The sequence below is a fragment of the Phascolarctos cinereus genome, unplaced genomic scaffold (assembly GCF_003287225.1).
Source record: "Phascolarctos cinereus isolate Bilbo 61053 unplaced genomic scaffold, phaCin_HiC Scaffold_9;HRSCAF=440, whole genome shotgun sequence".
Taxonomy (NCBI): Eukaryota; Metazoa; Chordata; class Mammalia; order Diprotodontia; family Phascolarctidae; genus Phascolarctos; species Phascolarctos cinereus.
In genome coordinates, this window is record NW_027556402.1 from 29,966,896 (window position 1) to 29,991,551 (window position 24,656).

The 24,656-nt window shown below is 37.0% G+C and overlaps 1 protein-coding gene across 1 annotated transcript in view; it reads right to left on the reverse strand.

The window, feature by feature from the left end:
• GPRIN3 (GPRIN family member 3) overlaps positions 1–18,143 on the reverse strand; it is a 61,009-nt gene extending 42,866 nt beyond the window's left edge. Inside the window, exon 1 of the mRNA XM_078148234.1 lies at positions 17,682–18,143. The gene's annotated coding sequence lies outside the window, so the exon portion shown is untranslated. The remainder of the gene's footprint in view (positions 1–17,681) is intronic.
• Between the last annotated feature and the right edge of the window lie 6,513 nt (positions 18,144–24,656).

Sequence of the window (24,656 nt, forward strand, 5' to 3'; positions counted from 1 at the left end):
GGCTTTCAGGGCACCTTTTCAAATTGCTTTTCAGAATGGCTAGATCAACTTCATACAGTGGGATACACACAGCTCAAAAAGCAGATCATTAGTGTGTTTGTCCTTCCACATGCCCTCCATCAAATGTAATTTTCCTTTTTTGTTTACTTTGCCAATATGATGGAGATAAATCGGAACCTCTGAAATACTTAATTTTCATTTGCTATTATTAGTGATTTGGTGTATTTTTTCCTATAGCTCTTAATAGCCTGAATTTCATCCTTTGAAAACTGCTTCTTATTATCCTTTGATCATTATCTATTAGGAAATAGATTATATTCTCATATATTTGAATCAATTCTCTACATATATTGGATATCAGACCTTTACTAGAGGAACTTGCTGCAAAGATTTTTTTCCCAGTTAAGTTTCTAATCTAGTTTTATTGCATTGATTTTTAAAAAAAATCTCTCTCTGTCTCTCTCTCTCTGTCCCTGTCTCCCCCTCCCTCCCTCCCTCCCTCTCTCTCTGTCTCTCTCTATTTCTCTCTCTGTCTCTATTGCATTGTTTTTTAAAAAAAATCTCTCTCTGTCTCTCTCTCTCTGTCCCTGTCTCCCCCTCCCTCCCTCCCTCCCTCTCTCTCTGTCTCTCTCTATTTTTCTCTCTGTCTCTCTCTCTGTCTCTCTCTCTGTCTCTCTGTGTGTGTCTCTCTCTGTGTCTCTCTCTCTGTCTCTCTGGCTCTGTCTCTCTCTGTAGCTCTCTCTCTGTGTCTCTGTGTCTCTGTCTCTCCCCTCTGTCCTTCTCTTAGTGCTGCCATGCCTAGACTGGTTGCAGCTGTTTCAAGTTGTTTCCAAGGACCACAATGAGATTTTCCAGACAACTAGAATACATTCTCATTATTTTTTGCCCTTCACACTGATATCCTTGTAGGCTATAGATGTCTCTAGTCTATCTCCAGTCATGGCAAGAGTCTTCTGTCTTATTTTTTACTGGATTGGTGTTGGATTTTTTGGTCTTTCCTACTGCCTATGGTTGACTTTTTGTGTAGTTCCAGAATGAAGTCCCATGCTGTCCCATAGTCATTAGATTTTTTGATAATTATTCAGTATGTTGGTATTTGGGTTTTTTTTTTTACTTCAGTAGCTATGTAGGCGCTGCCTGCCTGTCTTTATTTCAGCTGTCATTATAGCTAGAATTGCTGAAGATCATCCTTTTCAATATTCAGTACATTTCTATCCAGCCTACAACTCTAATATGCAAAGTGGGCATTTAGGAAATGATTTTTGGTGGTGATGAAGAAGAAAAGGAGTACACATAACTTTTGTTTTAAAAATTAATTTATAACTGATATTTTAGTATGGAGAAGTAAATTAGAAAAGGTGCCACAATGGGCCTAGGATCGTTCCTGGAACTAAAAAGGTCTGGATTAGAGTCCTACCTCTGACATACCGGCTAGGAGAACATGGTCAATTTACTTCACATCTCCCAGTACTCGCACACAACTCTCTAAAGCTAAAAATACAGAGTAGTTGCTGATCTGTTTTGATTAGAAGGAGCTTCCAAATCAGGATTTCCCTAAATTAATGAAATCACTAATCTGAACAAGAACAACAAAAAATTAAGTCCACAGGAAAATAACTGGATACGTCAGGATGTTTGGATTCAACTGAAAATAAATGTTTGTTGACTTCACTTGACTCCTACAAATGAAAAAAATGTATATTATCTATGAGCATCTAAAAATGAGAAAGAAACCTCATTCCTTCAGCTAGAGAGCATTTAACTATACCCCCTCCATTTACAAGTACTGCCAAAATATTTTAGCTTGGAAGAACCTCCAGAAGTTATTATATTTGATTAAAACAGGAAATACACAACTCATTAAGAGTTTTCTATTTTTATTTGTTAGTTACCATTACTATTCTTTAAATTTAGTTTACAAATGCACAGGGTAACAAATGTCATATTGGATGTACTCTCTCTCTTATCCCAACAGTAACAACCTTCTCCAAAGCTTTTTCATTATGTGAAAGGGAAGTTGGGTTCTTGAAGACTATACCAGAAGAATGCAAGCTCCTGTAGATCTTCCCAATATAGCAAGACTTCAAGACATTGGCTGAGAATAAAGAATATATTTTTCATCCAAGGACCAGTGTAGGTACATACACAAATCACCACCAGAAAGCTGGTCATCACGCAATACCTTTCTCAGCCACTGCACCTTACAATGAGGAAGCCTACCAAAGGATATCCTATGACTGGCCATCAACACAACACTTTAAGCTGTTTTTGTAGCAAGCAGTAGATTTGCTGCATCCCAATCATCTCACCTTATCTCTGATTGAAGTAAACATTACACACTTTTTAAATGGCTGCATTTTTCCCAGATCCATCGGTGACCATAGAACAAAATAAGCTATGAGGTACATGTGGGAACTAGACCTATGATTGCCCTCATTAATATAGTCTTTGACCCACTGTTCTGGTCACCCATTAGTTCAAAGCCATTTTGAGTGAAAGTTATCTAAAAATGACAGTTATGACCCTCATGATTATTTCTAATGTTCACACGCTCTGCGAGTTTGCTCACATTTCATTTTAACAACCCAACTTATAGTGATATCCATATGGATCAGAAGTAAATGAAAACTGCCATGACCATCTTGACTTCAGAATTTTCATTCATATGTTCTCAATTGTCTTGTTCTAACATTCTAGAAAGCTTTTGAATATTGTCTGGCAACAATCTGTGCTACCTGTGGATCAGCCTCACTAAGAAGGGAGATGAATGAATGAATGAATAAATATATGAATGAATGAAAAAAGCATTAATAAACCCATTCTATGGACCAAACACTGTGCTAAAGTAAGCACTGGGAACAGGAAAACAGTGCTTTCTTCCAATGAGATCTGTAATCATTCAGAAGAATTTATCTTATCTATACAGGGAAAAACAAGTCATTGAAAAGTCTGTTGACCCAGGTGAGGATTATAATCCAAGTTCCAAAGCCCATTGGTATGGCACTCTGTCTTCACTGGGGGAAATCAAAACTCTGTACCTATATGAGGGGTGGGGTAGAGTTGGCATGAGCCAGGGAGAGAGGAGAATGCCAGTCTCTTTGGTTTCTTCAGGATTTTCAGTTACTACAAGTGCTTCTCGTTTCCATCTTTAAGAGAGAAGTCAGGTGATGCTTACCCCACTTCAGGGCAGCAAATAAAGCACTGGGCCTGGAGTCAGGAAAATCTGAGTACAAATGTGGCCTTAGGTACTTACTATCTGTGTGACTTAGGACAAGTCACTTAATCCCTATTTACCTCATTTTCTCTTCTGCAAAAGGAGGAAACGCAGGAGAAGGAAATGGCAAACTACTCTAGTATGTTTGCCAAGAAAACCCCATGGACAAAGTCCAGAAGGTCATGTAGAGTCAGACATGATTGAACAACTCGACAACAGCAACCCTACTTTCAGGTTGCTGCTGAGGGGAGAAGAAGACTTTGGGAAGAAGCTGGAATGAGAAGAGGAGCTGGCAGTCTCCATCATGTCCCTACCCCAGCTTGCTACACTACAGTCTCTCTGTCTCTCTGTCTGTCTGTCTCTCCCAATGCCCCCCCTCTGTTGAATAGAGATATCACTCTTCCAATGGGAGTGCTCTTTTACTCTGGATAGTTTGGTATATATTATCCTACGTATGTTTTCTCTGATTTCTGCTTTTCATGATTTGTCTTAGATAAATGGGCTCCTTGGCTACTTAAATTTTTAAAAATGATTGCCTATTGACTAGATTCTGATAGCTCAGTAGATAGCTCATAGAGCTCAACATCAGTACATATATCTTGGATATTCATTGAATAGGGACAATGAATTGGGTCTAGAAGTGAATGAGAGATAACATCAGAGGTATGTGTTCCTTTCTAGCCTGCATTGCTGAATGTCCTAGCTTTCTCTGCAGTACCCTCATGCCAGATACCTTTATCTATCCAATATCCCAGAAACCTCTTCATCCTGTAAGCTCCCTCCACCCCTGGACTTCACACATTGAAATACCCTCTGTTCTGAAGCCTCTCCCGTTGATTGGCTAGTTCCTCCTAGAACCTCCATTTTAAGTGCGACATCAAGGCCGGTCATGTCTTCATTCCTCTCCAGGCTATACTCCTGACTTTCCTGTACTTTCTCTGACATGTTGCCATGCCAAATACCTTTACCTCCTCTCTCCTCTCATTTCACAATAGAAGTCTCCTATTCCCTACCAGTGCTGTTTAGAGGAACCATCCTACCTCATCCTTATCTCAATAGGCACCTTTTGACAAAAGACAATTATATGACCCTAAGCAGCCATTCAATATCAACTAAGACCCTAACCTCAGCAAGGCTTAACATATTCTCCAGCAAAAACTCATTAAACTTTTTTAAAAAATTTCTGCTGCCTCAAAAGCAATTAAAAAAAAATAAAGTTTTTAAAAAGCAATTTATTTTGAATTTCCTTACTTTGGTAATCCAGCTTTTTAAAAACTCTTAAAAAAAGAGCCAGTGGATATTTCATTTTTCATATATTTTATTTTCTTTAATGCTCCTTAATCATCCATCATTACTAGCCCTACAAAGTCAGTGATAGTACATTCCTTGTACCACTGAGAGATTTCCACATATATATCTAACAATGTTGCACACCTCAAATGCCCCACTTCTACAATGAATTTAAGCAAAATATATTTGCAATCCAACCCTGCTGACTATTGCCAAATATTATGGATCTGGCCTAAGTTATTCAGTTCAGAGATTCAGGTTTGAGATAGATGGTGGAATAGAAGAAGCTTTACAGCTGAACTTTCCAAACATTCTCTTCTAGCCAACTTTAAAATAACACCTTAAATTGAATTTTAGAGCAGCATAGCCAACAAGAGGTATAGGTGAGACATTTTTCCAGGCCAAGACTCTTTGGGAGGTTGGAAGGTGAGGTCTATGACACTGAACAAGGGCTGGCTTGGAATAAATGGAACAGAACCACTTGTGGGCAGAAGCAGCAGCAGCAGTTTCAGGAACTCTGAGCCCAGAGACAGTAAGGAAATTGGACAACTGGTCAGAAGAGATTAAAGGGAACCCCCGTTCTAGCCCTGAGACAGGACCAGGCGCTGTTAGCCAAACTCATTGCCTATGTCCGCTTCTAGGTTGCATTTGTGGTGGGAGAGGAGTGCTTGCAGTCACAAGGAGCAGAGACCCTGAGAAGCAATAGTGTTTGTCGCTAGAAGGGATCATGGAACTTTCCTACGTAAGAACCAGAATGCAGAACAAGAAGACAGTCAAGATCTCTAAATGCTTAGATTCATAAAAGAGAGAAAGAATAAATTTTAAATTCTCTAATTAAACACAAAATGGAAATCCTGAAAATCAAAGGAAAGATCGATAAAATGAAGTTTAAAAAAAAGCATTCAACTGATAAAACTAGGAGTCGGTTTTGTGAAAAAAAAATTAAATTAATCATTGGTTAATTTGATTAAAACAAGAAAGAAGAAAAACAAGTTATTCATATCCAAAAAGAAATCAAAGCAATTATTAGGAGCTGTTTTGCCCAATTATATGTCAGTAAAACTGACAATCTAAATAAAATGGACGAATATTTACAACAATATAAACTGCCCAGGTTCAAAGAAGAGGAAACAGAATACTTAAATAACCCTACGTTATAAAAATGAATTGAAGAAGCCCTCAATGAGCTCCCTAAGAAAAAAACCCAGAATCAGATGGATTTACAAGTGAATTCTACCAAACATTTAAGAAACAATTAAGCCCAATATTATGTAAACTATATGGAAAATAGATAAAGGAGTCCTACCAAATTCCTTTCATGACACAAAATGATTCTGATATCTAAACTGGGGAGAGCAAAAAGAGAGAAAGAAAACTATAGGCCAATTTCTTTAAAGAATATAGATGCAAAAATTTTAAATAAAATACTAGCAAGGAAATTACAGCAATATATCACAAAGATCACATGTTATGAACAGGTGGAATTTATGCCAGGAATATAGGAAAACTCTGAGGATAACTGATGAAATCAATAACAAAAAACCCCACAAAAATGTATAATTCTATTAATAGATGCAGAAAGAACTTTTGATAAACACTAGAAAACATAGGCATAAATGGATATTTTCTTAAAATGATGTTGTATCGATCTAAAACCAAGAGCAGCCATTCTCTGTAATGGGGATCAGCCTTTCTATTAAGATCAGAGGTGAAGCAAAGATGTCCATTATCACCACTATTATTCAATATTATACTAAAAATGCTAGTTATAGCAATAAGAGAAGAAAAAGAAATTGGAGGAATGTGAATAGGCAGTAAGGAAACAAAACTATCACTCTTTGCAGATGATATGATAATATGCTTAGAAAACCCTAAGGAATCTACTAAAAAACAAACTGAAACAATAAATAACTTTAGGAAAGTTGCAGAATATAAAACAAGCCCACATAAATCATTAGCATTTCTATATATTACCAACAAAACCCAGTAGGAAGAGATAGGAAGAGAAATTTAATTCAGCATTAAAATCATTGGAGACATTTCACAAGTATAACATATACTGCTTGCCTTCTAAAGGGATGGGGCAGGAGCTAGAGGGAGGGAGAGAATTTGGACCTAAAAATTTAAAAAAGGTATACCTCAGGTACTAGCTTCTACAGAAATAATTTTCTGATTCCTTCCAGCTGCAGGCACCCTCCCTCCCTTCCAAAACTACTTTGAATTAAATTTTTTTTTTTGCAATCACAGTAGAAACTTGTCCTATTTATTTCTAGCAATTGTGTGATGGTAGAGATTTTTAAAAATTCCTAGTAGCATTGTTTGTAATAGCACAAAATTTGAAAAAATAATCTGTATATCCAATAATTAGAAAAAACAGAACAAATTATGGCATATTAACAAAATTGAATATCAAAGCTATAAAAATAAAAACCAACACCACACATGTGAAGAACTCTTTGAAGCCCCTTTACCTTAGCTTCCTCTGAGGCCCATTGCAAGAGTCCCTTCCTATAAAAATTCTCCCTGATCCCCATAGCTATTAGTGCTGTCTCCCCACTTCAAATGAAATTGCATTTACTTGTGTACGTTCAAATCAAAAGAATATGTTTCTTAATGAGCTCCGAAAGTGCTCATTAAGTCTTACTATGACACTTGTGTACTCAATAAACCACAGGGACTTCCCGTGAACTCTAGGAGCAAATATATGCCCCTCAGTTTCGCATTAAAAGCCTTTCATGAGCTGGCTCCCAACTATCTTCACTCCACATTTGGTCTCTCTACGATCAAGTCACGTTTGTCTTCTTACTTACTGATTCTTCCACAAAAGACTTCATTTTCCATCTCTGCGCCATACAGGCAGGTGCTCGTGGCTGGAATGCACTTCCTCCACATCTCTGACTCTTAAAATCCTCACTTTATCAACCTTTATATGTTTTGTATATACACCCATACATGTATCTTATCTCTCCAGAAAGAATATAAATTCCTTGAGTTCAGAGGTGGTTTGATTCTATTTTTAAAAAATGTACCATTTATCTAATTTTCTTAGCTTGTATGTTTATTTTTGTTGATACTTATGAATTTATCATTATATTTTATATATTATATATATATATATATTTTAATATAAGAGTAAAAATGATCTCCAAAAGGTAATAGCTAACTTTCTTTTCCTGACAGTAAACAAACATATTTATTATGAGGGAATATGCCTAAATCTTCAACACCAAGATAGAAACACATTGAAAAGAAGATGCCGCTGATTATGTAAATGGACAACATATCTAATATTCTAATTAATAGTGTTCTCAGGCCTCCATGTCATCTTAGAGCTATGGTGAAGTATCAAAGATGTTCTGGAATTAATAATTAGATGAGAGGATGTTTTTAGAATATAAGTAGGAGGCAATGAGTGGGGGTGGCAAAGCAATTAAGTGTGTGTCTGAGGAGGGATGAGATAGCAGGCAAGTAGGGAAATAATAGGAGATTTAATAGAACTATTCCTAGGAGTTTGGTGCCAACTGAGTCACATCTGAAATGTCCAGCTTGTTATATCAAAAGGTCTCCTAGCTTCTCACATGGACAATTGTAATAGGTTCTTGTGTCTTTCCCTTCTCCATCCAGATGACATGGAGCTGCCGAGGTGATATTCCTAAAACATATGTCTGACAATATCACTATATAAACTCTTTCACCTTCCTGTCATCTGTAGGATCAAATGCAAACTGCTGCTTGGCCTTTAGCATCCTTCACAACCCAGCTCCAATTTCTTTTTCCAGGCTCATTATACTTGACCCTCTGGCATTCATTCTTCCACTAAACTTGTCTTGTTTCAGTTCCTCACACATCTCTAACTCCCATCTCTGCACTTTTATACAGGCAAATGTCTGGAATGATCTTCCTCCTCACCTCTTCAGCTCCCTTCCAAATTTATATCATGTAAATACCTCCTATAGCTGTGGTCTTCCCTTGTATATTTTTGTATTGTACATATATATATATGCACACATATAGAAAACACTTATATGTATATGTGTGTGTACTTTTCTTCCCTGAAAGAATGTAAGCTCCTTGAGGGCAAAAGTTGCTTCCTTTTCATCCTTGTATCCTCAGTGCTTAACAGGGCATGGCAGAAAGTAGGGGCTTAATAAATTCTTGTTGATCATTATCTTATTACCTCAAGTTCTGCATTTACAGGGCATGAGTCTGAAAGAGAGTGGTCTATTTTTTAAGTAATTGAAGAAATTCTGATATTCAAAATCTCAGAAACTCAGAGTTAAAAGAGAACTTGGAGCACCTAGGTGGTGCAGTAGATAGAGTGTTGAGCCTAGAATCAGGAAGACCTGAGTTCAAATTTGGGCTCAGACATATACTACGCGAGTCACTTAACCCCATCTGCCTCTGAAAAAAAAAGATAGAGAACTCAATGATCATTTAGTGCCACCTATCACTGAACAAGAATTCTTTGTCTTCAGCAGTTTTCAACAGAAATATATAACTCTGGATACACACTTGAACAGACAAGTAGTTGAAGGATATGAACTGAGAAATAAAAATTAAAGAAAAATTTTACGGTGTCATTTCAGACCATGCAAATTGGAAACAACAAAAAGTGTAAATTTTGGAAAGGCTGTGAGAAGACAGATACACGAATACACCGCCGGTGGAATTGTGAAGTAGTCCAACCATTATAGCTATCCATGGAGAATTTTGGAAGAAAAGTGTGTAAGCCATTCATACTCTTTCCCTTTACCCAGTAATCGTATTACTAATCACACATACTAATAAAATAAAAGATGATAATAAAGGTTTACAATGTACCACATGTGTTGATTGGTCAACTGATATCCAAGTAGCACATTCTTTGGTAACAAAGAACTAGAAACAGTAGGGACACAATGATTAGAGAATGGCTGAAAAAATGCCCATATGTAAACATAACAGAGTCTTTTTGTACAGTAAGACATGACTAATACAAAGAACCCAGAAGAACACTGGAAATGTGACCCATGAACTGATATAGATGGTATAAGCAGAATCAAGAGAATAATAAAGACAATGATCATAACAATATGAATGAAAAAGCTGATCAAAGAAATTGAACTCTGAGTACTGGAAAAGCCCATGAGATCCCCCAGAATAGAGAATGAGACCTTTCCTTCTTCATGTCAGAACACTACTTATGAATTTGTCCTTTGCTGATGAGAAAATCTTTTTCTGAATCCCTCAAAATTCAATCCCTATAGGCTTCAGTGAAGGTACTTGAGTTCTGAAGAGATCGAAAAGAACTTTGAGAGGGCTTAAATTACTGGGCTGTAAGGTATAACAAAGCTGGAGAAGCTAAAATACAATTTACTCAAAGGCGTGTCAATTGACACAAAAATGACTTTGAAATAAAATCGTTTACCCTGTTAGCTCTGTTTTCTTTGGCACACAGATAAAAAAATATGCAGCTTTGTTCTTAAGTTCTGGTCTATTGTTAGAATTATAAATTCTATTGTTAAATATATATTAGCCTATATATGTTAAAATACATTTGAAAATATAATAATATAAATATATTAAAATGTGTTGTTAAAGTATAATATATTTAAGTACTTAAATCTATTACATTAAAATATATAAAATATATTGTTAAAATATATTATCAACACAATACACGTATGCAGCCACGACCAACTCATTTAACCTCTCTGAGTGTGACTTCCCCTTTTCTGTAAATAGGGATATCACCAACCTCACAGAGAGGCTGTGAGGATGAAATATGATATATAGTAAGTTAAAAGTTAGGTTAAGTATGCTGTAAACTTTGAAGCATTATTTAAAGGTCAATTATTATATCTTAATAGATTAAAGATTGAAAATAAAACATAGGTAAGCTGTATCTACCACATTCCCTAGTACACAACTCTGTTAAAAAAATAAATAAAAGATGAGCTCTCTAGCATGCTCCTTGTGATCACTGTTTCTTTTTCATACATTTACTCATCATTATTGTAAACATTCCAGAATTTTAATTTTAGAATTTAATTTAGAATTTAATCAAAGTTAATCTTGCAGGTTCATATTTTTCAATCACTGTTCTCTTCTCTTTTATGAAACTAGGCTCAACATTTGCTCTAGTCCTGTCTATGTTCTCCACTGTGTTTCTAAGATCACTAACAATGGCAAACATATATCAGTTCTTTCTGTACTGCCAGACATATTTCATTTGCATCAGGTGACTTGAACTTAATGAGGACAATTAAGTACTCTCTCACTATTTCCTTATTTATCATGGGTATCAACTCCCTATTGGTCTTTTTTTGTGTTATTCCAGTCCAGAGAGCACTTTCCTTGGGAGTGAAAATAGAAGTGAAATAAGACTTGGATAGCTGGATGTTCTTTCCAGTATCAGTTGTCATCCCAACCACCCTAAGCAGTAAGCTTTTGGGGGATTCCCCTCTTTTTTCCAATATAACTAATTTTTTTAAGTAATAAAACTTTTTTGTTATATTCAGCTTCCTGTCATTCTTCCTATAGTATCAAACCATTCTTTTGTACTCATCCTCTTTTACAATTCCTTGTTTCCATCTTCCGCATATTCCTTTTAAAAATGTAGATGGGTTGGGAAGTTCCAGGAACAGCCACATGGAACTCATCAGACAACTGTTTCCCTTCTTCTTCATTGCAATTGTTTCTCTGACTATCTTCCAGTTTCATTCTTCAGAGCTTTCTATCCCTCCCTATTAAACTTCTTCTTGTCCTCTCTAGAATTTTAGGCTACAAGATCATGCTTATCTTTTCTCTGATCCCTTTGAAATGTAGGTGTTTTTTTCTAATTTAGGTTGCATGTCTTAATATTCACAACTTTCCTTTCCTTATCACAAATTCTAAGATGCAGCGGTCATTTTCTCTCAAAGATTGCCATCATTTTCAGTCAGTCAATTAACATTTATTAAGTGCTTGCTGTGTGCCAGGCACTGTGCTAAGCACTAGGAATATGAAAAGAAGGAAAAAGAAAGTCCCTGCTTCAAAGAACTCTCATCTAATGAGGGAGAGAACGTGCAAGTAAAGATATATAAAAGGACAAATACAATATAAGCAACGAACTAGAATTAAGATGGATTAGAAAAGACTTCCTGTAGGAGGCAATGTATTAGCTGGGACTTGAGTGAAGCAAGGGAAACTAGGAGGAGATGAGGATAGAGAACATTCCATACATAGGGGACAGCCATAAAAATGCCTTGAGTTGAGAGATGGACTGTCATGTTTGTGGAATAGCAAGGAGGGCTGTATCACTGGATCAGAGAGTACATGAGGGAATGTAAGATGTAAGAAGACTGGAAAGGAGTATGGGGGTTAGGTTATGAAAAGGCTTTGAATGCCAAATGGAAGATCTTATGTTTAATCCCGGAGATGATAATCTGCCACTGGAGTTTACTGAGTATGGGAGTGACATAATCCAACCTTTGATTTAGGAAAAATCTCTCTGGCAGCTGAGTGGAGGATGGACTGGAATGGGGAGACTTGTAGCAGGCAGACCACCCAACAGGCCATCATAACAGTATGAGCACGAGGAGTTGAGAGCCTGTACCAGGGTGGTGGCAGTATCAGAAGAGAGAAGGGAGCATATGGTGAGTACCCTCAATAGTAACAGTAAAGTTTAAAGGAGGAGATTGTTTATAAGGCGAGATAGTGAGTTAAATTTTGGATACATTGATTTTTTTGGGGGGGGGTTGTTAGGCAATGTGGTTAAGTGACTTGCCCAGGGTCACACAGCTAAGTATTATGTGTCTGAGGCCAGAACTGAACTCAGGTCCTCCCCAAGCCAGGGCTGGTGCTCTATCCACTGTGCCACCTAGCTGCTCCCTGGATACATTGATTTTGAAATATCTCGTAGACATTCTGTTCAAGATGTCTGAAAGGCAGTTTGAGGTGTGAGACTAGATAGGTTAGGGATGGACAAATAGATGTGAGAATCATCAGCAGAGAGGGGATGATTTATTCACGGTAGCTGAGGAGATCACTAAGTCAAGAAGTATAGAAGGAGAAGAGAAGAGAGCCCAGGAGAGAGCATGGTAAGTGGGCATGACCTGGATGAAGATCCAGCAAAGGAGACTGAGAAAGGACAGTAAGATAGGAGGAGAACCAGGAGAGAACAGTGTCCTCAAAACCTAGAAAGAATAGAATATTAAGAAGAGGGTGATTAACAGTGTCAAAGGCTGCAAAGAGGTGATGTAGAATGAGGATTGAGAAAAGGTTATTGGATTTGTCAATGAAGAGACCACTGGTAACTTTGGAGAACGCAGTTTCTTTGAATGATGAGACCAGAAACCAGACTGTAGATAGTTAAGGAGAGAATGAGAAGGGGAGGAGAGAAGGCACTTATTATAGATGGCTTTCTGAAGGAATTTATCCACAAAGGTCAGGGGAGATGGGATGACACTCAGTGGGGATGGAAGGGTCAAGTGAAGGTTTTTTGGAAATATTGAGACAAAGGTTGTTTGTAGGCAGTGTGGAAGTAGCCAATGGACCGAGATTGAAGAGAAGTGAGAGAGTGGAGAGAGGGCAATCTGATGAAGGAGATATGAAATAATGTAATCTCTTCTACAGGCAAAGGAGTTTGCCTTCCCAAGGAGCAGGGCCGTATCTTCATATCTGAGAAAGGTGAAGGAAGAGATAGTGGCAGAAGGCATTTATCTGAAATGAGGTAGAGGGGAGAAAAGAGGGCTCCCCACAAATGGCCTCAGTCATTTTTCTTCAGTAAAATGAAGCAAGTTTCTCCATTTAGAGGGTGGAGGAGGGAGAACCCTCAATGTTTCAGGAGGAATGAAAAAGTTTGGAAGAGCTGTTATGAAAAGTGAAATAAGCTGATAAGTAAACTCTAGAAGGATTGATTGTCTAGCAAGAGTGAGAGCCCAGTGGAGATTATGTAACATAAATTTATAGAGGACCTAGTAAGCATGATTCTATGATTTTTTTTTCTACCTTTGCTCCTATTCGTGTGCTGTTTTCAGCAACCCATTGAAGAAGGAAAGGCTGAAGTTTGACAGGGCACAATTGGTGACAAAATAAAGAGGAAACAAAAGAGGACAGTGTAGAATTGAACCGATTCACTAAGAGGTAAAAAATGTAAAGTATAAGAGAGTGAGTAGTGCAGGGATGATGGTCTAGGACAGAACTAAGGGGTCAAGGGATTGGAGGTCATAGCATGGTGAAAGAGTAGGGTTTAGTATGGGAAGGCAGAGGGAGAGGTGGAAAAGTAGACTGTGTTCAGATAAGGGATTTTCAGAGTTCTTAAACATGGAGGTGGCACATTTGTGGGTGATGTCAGGATGAAAGGTATGACCATCTTTATATGTGGTTGTGGTGGAGTGGAGAAATAGGTCATGGGAAATGAGTAGGTTGAGAAACTGTGAGGTTAGGGTGTCTAAGGGAGTATTTAAAGGAGTATGGTGAAGTTCCCTAGTATGAAAGCAGGAATTAGGAAGGAGAGAAAAATTGCAGGTCAGGTACTGAACCCATTGAGGAAGGAAGGGAATTGTCCTGGAGGTCTGTGGACAATAGCTACCTGTATTTTCATTGGGAAGTAGATATGGATTATATGGATCTCAAAGGAAATATTACTTAGTGATAATGGTAGGGAGAGAATCTGTAAGTAGCAATGGGGAAGCAAGGATTATCCAAACTTCTCCACCTTGACTAGTAAACTGTGGAGAGTAAGTGAAAGTACAGTTAGTGAAGGAAAGGCTGGCCAGAGAGGCAGTGCCATCAGGGGGAAGTGAGTTCTCAATGACAGCCAGAAAATGAAAGGGGTGAGAAAAGATGAAAGATGAAAGCAAGTTTTTTGTTGCCTAAGGAGTGGGCATTCCAGAGGGCACAGTGGAGGAATGAATAGCATTTGGTTGGGTCTTTTGGGTGGGTGGGTTGAGGGAGATAAAAATAAGGAATTGGGGAGTGCAAGATGGAGAATAGAGTTTGGAATATGACTGATGGGTTTCAGAATCAATGTGTAGGAACTCTGTTAATCGTTAGGTGAAAGGTACCTCTACTCTTTTCAGCAGAGGCTGGAGACAAGCAGAACGTGAAATGGAAGGTGAGTGGTGAGAAGGACCCAGTTCCTCCTTCCAAATGACCTTATCCATGTCCTTCCTCTGAACCCTTTGAAATCTGCTCTCTCAAGATCTAGGATGACTGTCACACTATTCCCAGCTTGCTCGCTTTCTCTATCACAAATTCTAAGATGGAGTGGTCAGCATAGTATTCAATAAACATGATCTGATCAATGATCAACATAATCATTCATGTTGGACTGTCCTAAACATTTTCCCTCAGTCTTAGAAGTTTTTAATTTCATTTTGAAATTTACATGTAGCTACACTATTCTTGAGTTAGTTTCAGTTTTTATTTGTTTTCATTCAGCTGCCATGCTTCTGGACAATGAAAGCTATGCACAATTATTAAATGTTATAAATGTACTTTTTTTGCACATCTTAGTAAACTCATGTGGACTGATCATAATAAGCTAAGAGCTATGGATTTATTTAAAGCTCAAATTTCACATTCTCACATTCTCACAATATTCCTTGTGGTATGAGAAATTTTATAGATGAAAAAACCAAGGTACAGAGAAATTAAATGACTTGTCCAAGGTGATAGAGTTATTCCTCCACCTAGGTACCAATATTTGTCAGTGTTAGTTTCCTCGGTTTCCATGACCAAAGTATACAGCACTTTGTGACCAGCCACCTAGGGTGATGAGTCTCACTGTAGCAAATGAAATAAATGAAAGGACAATTATATACTCAAAAAAAAGTATCCAGGTTAGCTACTTACTGCTCAGATTAGTTGGAGAATTTGTTTTGCTTGACTTTATTTGGAGAGATATAACTTAAGTATAAACTAGGGCTGAAATCTGCCATCCTAACCTAGACTTTATTGGTTTATCCTCTAGGCTGTAGCAGACACAGAGAGATACAAATACCAAAACATACCTACCATAGAATTTAGAACTATGAAGCTTCTTTAAATTCTGTTTGAGACAGAAGTGAAGGTAGAGCTAGTGGTAGAAGGCATTTGTCTGAAATGAGGCAGAGGGGAGAAGAGAGGGCCCTCAACAAATGGCCTCATTTTTTTTTCAGTAAAATGAAGCAAATTTCTTCATTTAGAGGGTGGAGGAGGAAGAACCCTCTAAGTTTCAGGAGGAATGAAAAAGTTGGGAAGAGCTGATAAATTGATAAATAAACTCTAGAAGTATTGTCTAGCGAGAGTGAGAGCCCAGTTGAGGTTACCTAATAGAAATTTATAGTGAATATGGTTCTATTATTTTTCTACCTTTGCTCTGATACATGTGCTGTTTTCCAGCAACACATCGTAGGAGACTGAGGTCTGACAGTCCCTAAAGGGGCCCCAGCCTCTTCATTTGGGCCAGGCACAGAAAAGTTAAGTGACCAGTCTGAGGTTGCAAAGCTAATGGCAGAACCCAGAATTTTTCTCTCTCCATTAGATTAATTATATTAAATGCATTGTTGATACTTTCAAACCTAAAATGTGGAGTGAAAATCTCAGAAGCATTATGAAAAAGTCTGTTAAAAACCCAACATATTATGAGTTTGTTAGAAATTTTTTAAAATCCATTAAGGGTGGTTTGCTTTGCCTGAATTATTTTTTTTTAATTACCTCCGTTCTTTATTTCAACTACACAGAGCCCCCATGTGTATATCATTTAAGTTTTTATACAACCTCTGCATTTGGAATTTTAATAATAATAAGGCAATGTCAAGCCAAAATCCACTTCTTTCTTAACACTTTTTAATTCTTATTTTCCTCCTACCAAATATTCCCTTTAAATAATAAAATAAAGTAAAATACAAGAAAATTGACTAAATATATGCTGTCTATAGATTCTACCTGTTCTATACATATATCTTAAAGCGATTCATACAATGTAGCATTTGGAGCCACAATTATTTTTATTCTGACCCTCATTGTTAGACAGAACCAATCACACCCTGAACCATCTACACTGGTTGTGTACAGTCAATCTGAAAAGAGTCTTTTCAGATACAAACTTCTGTCTTTTACAGATTAAAAATGTTTTAAAAAGAGCAGTTTTTTTTCTTTTCATTGACTCATATATGTATCTCTATTCCCAAAATAGTAAAAGACGTAAAACAGGTAGAAGTGACCGCAAAAAGCTGGTGAAAGCTAGGTGTAAGTATTTCCTAAGATTAAGAGTAAAATCTTCCGCTACATGTCTCTCAAAATCTTTATAGGGCATGTAAACACTTCAATTTCTTCAAGTCCCACCATGACTCAAATTTCTGGCATTGAAACAAAGCCAAGAATAAGAGCCAGCATGCTTATAAAAATATTTTGAAAAATATGTCAATGTAGTATTTGCAATTCTGGAAAGGGATTTTGCAGGGGGAAAACGGAGAACTGTGCTGCCTCTGGAGTCAATAGCCACTCCAGGACTCTATTTCTTTCTCCCATTGCATTTGCATTTTTCCCTTCCTCACTACATGTTATGAATTCTTGAAATTCATATCCCTAACCTTGAACAGCAAAAAGCTCACAATTCTTCAGATACCTCCTCTGAAGTCCTTTTGAACCTTTCCAAACCGTTTCATAATAATAAAATTAATAACAGTAATGACAACAACAACAACAATAATAATAATAATAATAATAATAATAATAATAATAATAAATAATAATAGGGTCTAGTCTCATTTGTTGGGTGTCCACTGATGAGGCCTCAATTTTCCCAGGATTTTCTTCGGAGGCCTGGAGAGCACAAAAAAAATCAGCCCCTGGCATTGTACTTTTTGGTTTACAATTTCTCTTAAGAGCTTTCTAAAAATCCATCTCTAAAGGACACTTTACAGCGTGTATTTAGCACCCTGATTTAATGCGGTTCCAAAGTTTACGTACAGAACAATTTCACAATCTTCTCCTAACAATCCCAGACTCGGGGGAAAACAGAACGCAATTTGCTTTAAAGGCAGGAAAAGACCCTATTAATCACATGCGCTTTTCCACCACTGCAACAAACACACCTCTCCTTACAGGCACGCGGACACACACACACACACACACACACACACACACACTCTCACACCACTGTGCGCACACTGTGTATATATAAATTTCCTCCGAGCACAAAGGGGAGGGAACGTTCCCCCTTTCTTACCTTCAAAGCCAGTGATAAGGCAGGAGACTGAAAGCAATGACCTTGCAGAGAAATTCATCACCTGGTAGCAGCAGCCGCTACTCTTCGTCCTTGGGTGTCGGGCAGAATATGGACTAGGAGCAGCCTCCTAGAAATCACGGGGTAAAACGCGAGGCGAGTGTGGGCCCCATTAATAAAGGAGGGGAGGTGTCCCGCAAAGCCGCAGGTCACCTGCTTCCCAGGAGCTGGGGACGCTGCCCTCCTGTGTCCTGCAAGGGGCCGTTGCTGCAAAGGCAGGAAGGCTCACGGCTCGCGCTTGCAGGTTTGGGAGCGTGGGGGGGGGGAGGGAAGGGTTTCGCAACAGCTGTCAAAGCTTGGCACGCAGAGACTGAAATGACCGAGGTTGAGCCTGCGGCTGCTCCTAGCTCCGTTTTGCTCCCTCCTCCTTTCCCTCAAAGAACTAGCGCAGAGGTGGATTTTCCACGTGCCCGCCTACAGATCAACCTGGCAGAAACCCCGTCACCCTACCCCTATCAGATCCCCGCTGCCTCCCTCTGTCCTACAGTTGAACTCGCCTAGTCAACCAGCATTTGGAACATTTGCCGGCCACGGAGGTAGAGACAGGCGGGGTGGCAGGCTCCGCCTCCCAGCCAACCCTTCCCCAGACTGGTCTGCTTTCTTCTTCCCCAGAAATCATTTCTGCTATTCCAATGCTGGAGAAACAGCAACCCGCAGCGGGTCTGGTCTGTGGTCAAGGACCTGGGACACCCACCGAAAGTGCAGAGAGGTTCAGTAAGGCGATCAAGGGGTAGAGAGACTGCCTCAGCAGGGATTCCGTTTTTTCTACCTTTCTGTCTCCAGACTCCATGTCTGGGGTTTTATAGCTGGCAGGATACTTCTCACAATACCCTGTGCACCGAAACTCTAGAGAGGCAGCAGGTTGGGGGATAGTGTTGGACCTGGAGTGAGGAAAATTGGGTCGGAGTCCCAGATAGACAAGACGCTTCTCACCTCACTGAGCTTCACTTTCCTTGTCTGTAAAATAAAGACTAAGATTTCACAGGGTTGTTGTAAAGAATATGATTTAAGAATTGTATAAATATGAATTATTACTCACCTACACTGTGATGCTGAGTTTAGATGAGTTTGATAAAAATACCATAATCACTCCTGTATGAAAGGATTGCTGGAAGATCTAAATGTCTGCAGATCTGATTCTACTGAACATGTAAAGTGTGTTTTCTGATTATAGCTATAACCTGTTATGTTTGTTATGTAAATAATATCTCTGAAGTTAAGATTGCTGCCAGATTTCCTGAAGGCAGGTAACTACCCAACTGACCTTTAAGAAAAAACACACAATTATTTCTTACTTCTTTCAGTATTTAATAGATTAGTGGGTTTTATCAGGGAGGTAATTTAATGAGTGCCCCCAATTAACTTGACGAGATTATAGGGCACAAGGGTCTCTTTAGAGGCATCTGAAGGGCATCTTTCCATTGAGAATGTGGAAATGCTTCACTAAATCATGATAATGATGATGGTGGTGAAGATGATGAAAATCCTAATTTATATGGGCTTGCAGGCTTGCAAAGGGCTTTATAAGTATTTTATTTTATCCTAACAACAATCCTGAGTTGTTGTACTATTATTATCTCCATTTTACACAGGAAGAAACAGAGGTAGTTTACGTTACTTGCCTCTTTTCCAGGTCATGGAGGACTGGACATTAATAGGGCACCCAGAGAATAACATTGAAGAAACAGATTTTTTTTTTTTGCTTGTGTGGCCCAAGAGAGACACACTTAGACAATGTTCCTGAACACCAACTTCCTGCCTAGAAACTGGTGGTGATGGTATTTCCTATGGTATGGTCCGAGACAATAACCTTCTAACTAGAGAATGGATTTTCAGTGCATCCTTGGGGAATCACCTCACTGTCCCAAGTTCAAGAGTTCAGACATCAGATTTTACAAAGAAATAAGAGGATCATCCTAGTATCTTAGGACTGCCTTGGTGAATGTAAGTCCCCGACTCAAACAAAAACAAAACAAAACAATTTGAAAAAAGTAATTAATGTAAAATAAACAACAGGAGTGAAAATCTAGATAAAAGGAAGCTTATTTCCTCAAAGGAAAAAAAAAAAGCTCTCTGGTAAAACCCAAAGACTTACTCATGCAACAGTATTTTCCCTTTCTCTCTGTTTATATTTCTTAATTCTGAATTTTACACTTAAAAGAAGCATTACTATATAATAGTAGAACAGAAGATCAAGATCACACATGAAACTGCAGATCTCTGTTATGTATGAATGGCTTTTCTTTTTAAAATATGTAGTAATTTGAACACTTAATCTTAAGGCAATCTGTAGGGTTTTTTTTTCCAGACCTTCCTTCTCCTTTCTTCTGTGAAATTTCTTTTTTTTAAACTTATATTTATGTCATTTTCAATTACAAATTCCTCCCCTGTTGCTCTTACCCACTATTAAGGCAGGAAAAACAAAACCCATTAAAACTGCATAATCAGGCCCAATAATTTTCATGTTAGCCATGTTCCACCTTCCTTACCCCTCCGAAAAATAAAAAAAAATTCTATCTGTAGTTCAGGTTCATCAGTTCTCTTTCTGGAGATAAATAGCATAATTCATCTTGAGTATTTGGAATTAGACTTACTATAAGAACTACTATTAGAATAGAATGTGACTGGTCATTGTGTTGCCCAGTTGATTGTCTTCACAATATTGCTGTTACTGTCTAGATTGTTCTGTTGGTTCTGCTCACTTCACTTTGCATCAGATCATACAAATCTTCCTTGACTTTTCTGAAAATACTCCATCATTTTTTTACAGCACATTAGTATTCCTTCACATTCAGATACCATAACTTGCTTAGGCATTCCTCAATTGAGGGACATCCAACTCAATTTCCAATTCTTTGCTGCCACAAAAAGAGCTTTCATAAATATTTTTATAATATAGTGTTTTCCCCTCCATCTCCCCCTTTTAAAAATTTCTTTGAAATGTAGACCTACTAGTGATATGGCTGGGTCAAAGGGAATGCATGCTTTGATAGTTTTTTGGGGTGTGGTTCTAAATTGCTTTCCAAAATGATTGGACTAGTTCACAGCTCTGTCAACAATGCTGTGTACCTATGTACCGATGAGTGTACCTATTTTCCCACATTGCCTCCAGCATTTGTCATTTTCCTTTCTTGTCATCTCGGTCAATCTGATGGTTGTAAAATAATACCTTGGAGTTGTTCTAAATTGATTTTCTCTTGTTGTTAGTGATTTAAACCATTTTCTCATGTGCATTTTCTCATATGTGTATTTTCTCATAGCTTGATATTTTTTCCTCTGAAAATTGCCTGTTCATATCCTTTGACAATTTATCAATTGGAGACTGGTTCTTATTCTTGTAAATATGACTCAGTTCCCTATATAGTTTAGAAATGAAACTTTGATCAGAGAAACTGGCTATACACATTTTCTCCCAGTTTCCTGTTTTCCTGTTTTATATGTGAAAAATCTCTTTAATTTTATGTAATCAAAACTGTCCTTTTTATCTCCTGTGAATCTATCTCTCATTTGGTCTTGAACCCTTTCCCTGTCAATAGATCTGATAGGTAATTTCTTCTATGCTCTACTAATTTGCTTATTATATCACCCTCTATGTCTAAATCATGCATCCATTTTAAGATTATCTTGGCATACAGTACAAGATATTGGTCCATGTATAGTTCCTGCCAGACTACTTTCTAGGTTTCTCAATAGTGTTTGTCAAATATTGAGTTCTTGCCCCAATAGCTGGGATCTTTGCATTTATCAAACACTAGGTAACTATGCTTAATTGTGTGGGTACACTGTGTACCTGATTTGTTCCACTGATAAACTTTTCTACTTCTTAGCCTCTATCAAATGATTTTCATGATTATAGCTTTGTAGCATAGATTGAAATCTGGAAATGCTAGGTTCCCTTCCTTCATTTTTTCTTTCATTCCTTCCCTTGGTATTCTTGACATTTTGTTCCTTCAAATGAATTTTGTTGTTAATTTTTCTAACTCTATAAAATAATTCTTTGTTTTTTGGTATTCACTGAATAAGTAAATTAATTTAGATAGTATTGTCTTTTTTATTATAATAGCTTGGCCAATCCATGAGCAATTTTAGTGTTTCTCCAATTATTTAGTTCAATACTTATTTGTGTGAAATGTTTTAAAATTGTGTTCATATAGTTCCTGTGTTTGTGTTGCTTAGCAGGTGGATAGATATTTTAAATGGAATTTCTCTTTCTATGTCTTCCTGCTTGGTTTTGTTGACAGCATACAGAAATTTTTTATTTTATATCTTCTGAATATGTTGAAGTTAATCATTTTGATTAGAATTTTTTGGTTAACTCTCTAAGTAAACCATCATTTTATGAGTAAAAAAGTGATATTTTCCCTCTCATTGCCTATGCTCATTCCTTCAGTTTCTTTTTTTCCTATTATTGCTATAGCTAGCATTTCTAGTACAAGATGGAATAGTAATGGTGATAATGAACATCCCTGCTTTACCTCTGATCTTATGGAAATAGTTTCCAGCTTATTCCCATTACAGGGAGTACTTGCTTTTAGTTTTAGATAGATAATACTTATCATTTTAAGGAAAGTGCTTTGTTTTTGTGCTTTCTAGTTTTTAAACAGAAAAAGTTTATTATGCATTTACTGAAATTATCATTTTTGGTTGTTTTTGTTATTGATATGGTCAATTATGCCTATGTTTTTCCTAATATTGAACCAACCCCTGCATTCTTGGTTTAGATCCAGTCTAGTTGTTGTGTATGATTTTTGTGATATATTGCTGTAATTTCCTTGCTAGTGTTTTATTTAAAATTTTTTGCAATGATATTCATTAGGGAAATTGCTCTATAGTTTTCTTTCTCTGTGGTGACTTGTCCTAGTTTAGATATCAAGATCATATTTGTATCATAGAAGGAATTTCATAAGCATTTCTTCTTTGCCTATTTAAAAGACCATTTGTGTAACATTAATTGTACTTCAAATGTTCAGTAGAATTTGCTTGTAAATTCATCTAGTCCTGGGTTTTTGTTATTTAGCAGTTCATTTATTGTTTGTTCAATTTCTTTTTCTAAGATAAAGTTATTTACAGGGCCATATCAATCAAACCACCAAAAATTATTTTATAGAGCTAGAAAAAAAATTTCATCTGTAAGAACAAAAGGTCAAGAATATCAAGGGAATCAATGAAAAAATGTTGAGGAAGCGACTTAGATCTCAAACTACAATACAAAGCATTAATCACCAAATCAGTCTGGCACTGGATGAGAAATAGTGATTGATCAATGGAATAGATTAGGTATGTGATAAACCAACCACAGAAACTTAGTATTTGATGAACCCCCAAATCCTAGCTATTGGAGCAAGAACTTAGTATTTAACAAAAACTGCTGGAAAAAAATGGAAAGCAGTCTAGCAGAAAATAGGTATAGATCAACATTTCACACCTTATAGCAATATAAGGTCAAAATTGGTACATGACTTGAACATAAAGGGTGATATCAAAAGCAAATTAGAGGAGCATGGAAAAAGTTACTTGTCAGATCTTTGGATAAGTAAAAAAAAAGTCATTGACCAAAGGAGAGATAAAAAAAGATCACAGGAGGTAGGATTTCATTAAATTGAAAGTTTTTCACAAATAAAACCAATGCAGCCGAAATCAGAAGGAAAGCAGGAAAATGGGGGGGAAATTTTTCCAGCAACTTTCTCCAATTAAGATCTTATTTCTCAAATATATGGGGAAATAAGCCAAATTTATGAAAAATAAGAGCCATGCTCCAATTGATAAATGGTAAAAGAATATGGTCAGGCAGTTTTCAGAAGAATTTCAAAGCTATCAATAGTCATATAAAAATATTCCAAATCACTAATAATTGGAGAAATGCAAATTAAAACTACTTGAGATACCACCTCACAGTCATCAGATTAGCTAACATGACAGAAAAGGAAAATGACATGCTGGAGGTGATGCGACACTGGTGTATTACACTAATACGTATTGTTAAGTATAATGTATACCTCATATTGGCAGAGCCATGAACTGATCCGACTATTCTGAAGAACAATTTGGAAATATGCCCAAAGCACAGACTGCTACTAGGTCTACACCTCAAGAAATTAAGGAAAAAGGAAAAGGACCCATATGTACAAAAATATTTATAGTACCTCTTTTTGTGGTGGCTAAGAATTAGAAAGTCAGGGTATATTCATCAATTGAAGAATGGCTAAAGAAGTTGTGGCATATGATTGTGATGGAATACTATTGTGATGTAAGAAATTATTAAAGTTATGGTTTCAGAAAAATCTGGGAAGACCTATACGACCTGGTATAAAATGTAGAACTAGGAGAAAATTCTGTACAATAACAGTAATATTGTAATGATAATCAATGTGAAAGACTTAGGTACTCTGATCAATACAATGATCTACAACAATTCCAGAGTACTCATGATGAAAAATACTATCCATCTCCAGAAAAAGAACTGATGCACTCTGCCTTCAGACTGCACCCGGAAGCATTTTTTTCTATTTTATTTTTTTGATTGTTTTCACAACATGTCTCACATGGAAATATATTTTGTATGATGTCATATGTATGTGTATCATATTTTTTTTTACCTTCTCAATTGGTGGGGGAAAGGGAAGAAAAAAAGAATTTGGAACTAAAAAATAAAAAGAAAAAAATAGAAGAAACAAATGGTTATTTAAGCATTCTATTTCCTTTTCTGTTAAGGTGGGTGATTGACATTTTGTATATATTTGTCCATTTCATTTAGCTTGTCAGTTTTCTTGGCATATAGTTGGGCAAAATAGTTCTTAATAATTGCTTTTTCCCCCCTCTTCATTGTGAATTCACCTTTGTCATTTTTACAATAATAATTTGGTTTTCTTCTTTTTTAAAAAATCAGATTGATCATTGGTTTCTATATTTTATTATTTT